At 46.6% G+C, this 5,455-nt stretch overlaps 1 protein-coding gene across 2 annotated transcripts in view; it reads right to left on the bottom strand.

The window, feature by feature from the left end:
• The window catches only part of LOC102672661 (headcase protein), a 146,868-nt gene that overhangs the window by 12,748 nt on the left and 128,665 nt on the right, over positions 1-5,455 (bottom strand). The window contains exon 1 of one of the 2 annotated variants that reach the window (XM_006617098.2): positions 4,954-4,958. The exons of the other annotated variant lie outside the window; for it this stretch is intronic. The gene's annotated coding sequence lies outside the window, so the exon portion shown is untranslated. Of the gene's footprint in view, positions 1-4,953; positions 4,959-5,455 lie in introns of those variants that run through there. 2 annotated transcript variants of the gene reach the window in all.

Raw genomic sequence — 5,455 nt, 5'->3', positions numbered from 1 at the left:
ACTTCGACAATTATAAACGTCGAAAAATCTATTATAATCCTGATCTAATATGCCACAACTTCACAATAACACGTCCATCTTCGAAAAGGAAGAATTATTCGAGAGTTACAACAATTAGCAGCAGCCTCGAATAACGATAAATAAAATCAATACAATGAATTCGATCGTTAACTTCGACAATTATAAACGTCGAAAAATCTATTATAATCCTGATCTAATATGCCACAACTTCATAATAATACGTCCATTTTCGAATAAAAGGAAGAATTATTCGAGAGTTACAACAATTAGCAGCAGCCTCGAAAGTATCGCATTCGATTACCTACGAGAAAGAAGCCACGTTTTGCCACACACGTGTACATCATACATCGCCTGCGTTCCGAGTCCTCTTCCTGCCGGCGAGTATACGCGGCAAGGAATAGAGAACGAAGGGTTTCTCTTGTCCTTATAAATCAGCCACGCGTCGCCGAAGAGGTTAAGGATGGCCTCTTGCTCCGGCTGCGTTTGCGAAAAGGTCGAATACACGGAATGCGCTCCGCCCTTCGCTTACTCCGCGGCCTATCCTTGTTGCGAAGGGTTGGCCGTGGAAAGTAGGACCCCCCCCCCCCCCTCCCCAAATTTTTTCTCCCCCCCCCCCCCCCTCCCTTTCCCCCGCGCCTATCCTTGTTTGGAAGGGGTTGCCGGGGAAAGTAGGGCCCCCCCCCCCCCCCTCCCTTTCCCCCGCGCCTATCCTTGTTTGGAAGGGGTTGCCGGGGAAAGTAGGGCCCCCCCCCCCCCCCTCCCTTTCCCCCGCGCCTATCCTTGTTTGGAAGGGGTTGCCGGGGAAAGTAGGGCCCCCCCCCCCCCCCTCCCTTTCCCCCGCGCCTATCCTTGTTTGGAAGGGGTTGCCGGGGAAAGTAGGGCCCCCCCCCCCCCCCTCCCTTTCCCCCGCGCCTATCCTTGTTTGGAAGGGGTTGCCGGGGAAAGTAGGGCCCCCCCCCCCCCCCTCGTTAAATTTATCGCGCCACGTCGTCCACGGAGTTGTGCGTAGCTTCTTCTCGCTACAGGGAGTCCGCTTCCTTCCTTGCAAAGGATAACCGCCCTCGTGACGACTCCCCCCTCCCCCTAGTGAATGAACTGCGCTTCCTTCGTGCATCACTGCACCGAGATTCCTCGCCAAGTTGAAGAAATCCATCTTATTTGAGTGGTGACGCTATTCAGAATTCGCGCAATCCAACTTCATTTTGAATGATATAACGAAATTGGAAAATATTCTTTCTCGTGTATATCATAAGAATAAATAAAGTTTTCATTTATTCCTCCATTTTTACTACTCGATTCTCTTCAAACAATTGAAATAAATCAATGGTAAAGAAAAATTTGAATCGTAACATTCTTTTTCACCAACTAAATTCACGACCAAGTGATAAAGGAATATCGGTTAAACATAGTCCCACAGGACTCGAAAGCAATCGTTCTAATTGCCGGGCACAGCACACCTCGAGCTACAAGGTTAATCATTCCCGACATGCACACGTTCCATAGAGTCAACAGGAGCTCCACAAGGTTTCACGAGAGTGGTTTCTTAAAAAGTATCGAGTTAACGAGTTCCGCAATTTTAACGATCCTCGATCACGAGCATAATTGGAGGATAAATTGGAGCATTGCGCTATCTGTATATACACGCTCTGGCGCGAGAATCGATCTCTTAATTATCTCCTCGCACGCCATCCACGACCAAAGCGCCTCTTTTTCTTTTTCTTTTTTTCTTTTTTGCTAATCACCGTTACCCTCAAACAAATGGAAGCAACCCCACACTCCAGATCCAGAGTAGGCAGGAATTAGATCGGGGAGAGATTACAGTTCGGCAGGTTTGATCGTTGGACATTCCACGCGATCCTCGAAGGAAGGAAAATTATTAACCGAGGGGATTGTCTGGTATCGAGGTATCGCGTGCCTCTCGATAATGCAAACAGGCGTGGAAACGTTGTTTAAATCCTCGTGCGCTCTAATTGCCCGTTTAAGATAAGACTTTCATCCACGCTATTAACGACGAGCTTACGTCGATGTAACAAACCCCTTCGATTTTCGATTTCTCCGATTAACGCCTCGCCGCATCTGAATCTATCGAGATTCTGATAGAAGTGAAAGTTTTGGAGGATAATAGGCGAGGATAATTAATTAAATTCTTCTCACACTATTCACAATGGAGATTCGTTGAAAGGAGAAGAAAAATTTCTCCCCCGTTTTAAAATCGAGGGAGAATTGATTTTCGCAAGATCTCCGGTTTTCTTGACAAATTTCTTAATTTCGCGGCGATTAATTATCAAAGAAAATGAGGAAGGTGGAAAGGTAGGCCGCGAACGAAAATAAACACGGAGATGGAGGGGAGAGAGAGAAAGAAAAAAAGGAATCCCCTCCCCCCTGTCTCGAGAACCCCTCGGCAATGGGTGGCAATAAATCCAAATTCAGGATTATTAATAATGCACACGGACGAATTGTTCGGGTGCCCCGTTTTCCTGGGCGTAAACCAGTTATTGCTCTTCTCCCCCCGCCCGTTCATTTCCTACGGGAGACGACGAACAAATCCGCGGCGTAACCAGGGGCTGTTAGCTTCTCTCCCCGTCTGTCAAATATCGCGGACGAGCATCCGCAGATTGAATAAATAAATTAACGGTAAGAAGGCGGTGGCGCGTTTCCAACAGAAAGGGGATTCCTCCTCCCTCCAATTTCCATAAAGTATTTCCACGCGTATATCTTCGCGAAATTTCACGAAATCAAATGATATTAAATTCCAATCGTTTGTCGAACGTGTATAAAAAAGAAAAGAATTATTACAAATTGGACGATATCGCGATCCGAAAAACATCCAAATACAGCAAATACGTTTTCCCCTCGGAAGCACGAACGATAAAGTTTGTAAATTTGACAAAAGGACATAATCGCGATCCAAATTATCTATCCTCCTTCCCAAATATTTTAACCTCAAATATTTACCCGGCTAATACGTAACGGAAGGGGCGATATGAAACCCGTCCCTGTACTAAAATTACACGACCAAAAACGTGTGTTCGGAAGCACGAAAATCCAAGAACCAAGAATGAAGACACGCGTAACCGGAAATCGATAAAAATCACCCACCAATTCGCGATCAGAGTACGAATAATTGACAAGATCCGCGTTATATCCACGGAAACTACGCGTAATTGGATTCTCAACGGACTCGGAGAATTTCAACGAGAGAGAATGCAATGGAGGGGGGCTGTTATCTGCTTAAGAAAGCGGCGCGTTCGAGTCGCGCGAGAGTTCATCTCCTTAAAGCCGTGCGGAATTATACGAGAAAAGGGAAGGGGGGAGGAGTGAAGGGAGGCGTTGAGACGGCTTTCCACGGTCGCAGCCACCATGAAAATCCGGTAATGACGCGAAAACGGGCGGATTTGCGCGGAAAATTCGCTGCGCCTTTTGGAACGGGTTTAAGACCGCCGCTACTCCCGAGGCGAGGGATAAGAAGCTTTGCCACACTCGATATTTTATTAATTATGATCCCCTACCCCTTCCTTCCTCTCGTTTTTCGGGGATGCCACTTTCCACTTTTCAAAAAAAAAATGATCGAAGGAAGGAAAGAATCTAATTTTCCTTTTCGCGTTTCTGGTGAAATATCGGAATCTCTTTCCCTCTGGCGAGGCGGCCGATTAAACCGAGCGGCTCGAAAACTCGGCGGCATGCAAGAACGAATGGGATGTAAATTCCGTGGAGAGAATCGAAAGAGGAGCGCGCTGCAGCTGCGCCAGCCGAGCAACTAAACTTTTAACCGAACGAGGGAACTTAATCTCGACTTGTCTTACCAGAAAACAAGAGAGAACCCGACAGCGGATACGTTTTAATACTTAATAAGACCCTCAGGTATCCGGGGGCTTTGGAGAGAGAGCTCCTCTTCCGATTGTACACAACGATGAAATTGCCTCCCCTCCCCCATTCCCCCTTCCACTTACAGATGTACCATTAACGCGTTACATCCAATCAGCTCTTTCTTCCTTCTTCGATTCTCTCGAAACGATGAAACGTTCGCGACAAACCTTCGGAAGTCTCGTTTCATTCGAATCGCGTCCCCTTGAAAAATTCGTGCACGCGCGTTTTTCAAAAAAACGAGGGAAAAGGTTAACAACGAGCTACAACGCGGAGGATCTTTGCAAGAGGAAGAGAAAAAAAGAAAAGGAAAAAAGGAGGAAGGAAGAAGGGGTGCTCGCCCCTTTCTGCGAAAGAGAATTCCAACTAAAGGACCAACCCCTTTTTACCTCCTTTCACCCCATTATATCCCGGGGAATGTAGGGTAACGAGATTCGCGTTCAGGTGGCCCAGACACAATAATTTCCTCGAGAGATCGGTTCCTGATTGCTGGGCGTGTCCCTGGGCGAAAAGGGACCCTTCTTCCCTCTCCTCNGTCGATTCCACGATTTTCCATTCAACATAAAAGCGACGANGAGAGAGAGAGAGAGAGAGAGAGAGATCGAAATTATCTCTTCGTTCGTTTCGAAGAAACGAAGGCTCGACGTGTTTCCAACTCTTGTGTCTCGCTCGTAAAAAAAAAAGAGAGAAACGCTTCGTTACGTTACGAACGATGGGCCGAGAATTTCGGATCACGTGGACGATTTAATCGCCCTCCTCGAATTAGATTCTCGAGAAAGTCTATCGGTTGGAAGATCGATCGGTACGGGTATTGAAAGGACAAATAAAACGGCGGATGGAAACGTTCGGATCTCCGGAATGGATAGATTGAAGGTGTTGTTGAATCAACAACGTCGTGGGGAGAGAAATCGGATGGCATTTAAAGGCTCGTCCGAATTCTGAATGTGCTTGCGAACTCGTCGCGTATTTCAAGCGAAACGAATCCGCTTTTCGGATCGATTAGAAATTCTTTTATTCGAACTTTTATTCGAAGAAAGTAACTGCATTCGAAGGAAAATCCTTGGAAACTGTGATATGAACAGTGAGAGATTCAACTATGATCCACAACCCGATTTCGACTCGATTCGATAATAAAATATAGGTCGTAATAGATCGATTCGAATCGAGGATCTATATTTATCGAAGGAGGCCACAGACACGATCCGACTCTTGCAGCACGCGATATCCATGTAACGTAATAAATTACGATACGACACGTAAACCCAAAGAGAGAGAGACAGACAGTGTGTCTAAAAGTCAAATGTGAAAATAAGCGAAAGGAAAGGTCTTCTTTACACGCTTCGATCGAATCGCACGTATATATTATAGAGAGGCGGTTATCAAGCTCGATAAGAAGTGGAGGGAAGGGGAACGCGCGAAAGAGGAGGAACGCGCTTAGTTACAAATATAGCCGGTGTGGCGACGGTGCGTGTACGCAAAACGGAGCGAAAGATATCTCGATCGGCTCGCGGCGAGGCTAATGCACTCTAATCTAACGCCTCTATAGATAGAGGAGACTTCTCTCAATGCC

This window comes from Apis dorsata, unplaced genomic scaffold (genome assembly GCF_000469605.1).
Source record: "Apis dorsata unplaced genomic scaffold, Apis dorsata 1.3 scaffold_292, whole genome shotgun sequence".
Lineage (NCBI taxonomy): Eukaryota > Metazoa > Arthropoda > Insecta > Hymenoptera > Apidae > Apis > Apis dorsata.
The sequence above is the reverse complement of the archived record's forward strand: the minus strand, read 5'-3'. Positions and strand labels throughout refer to the sequence as shown.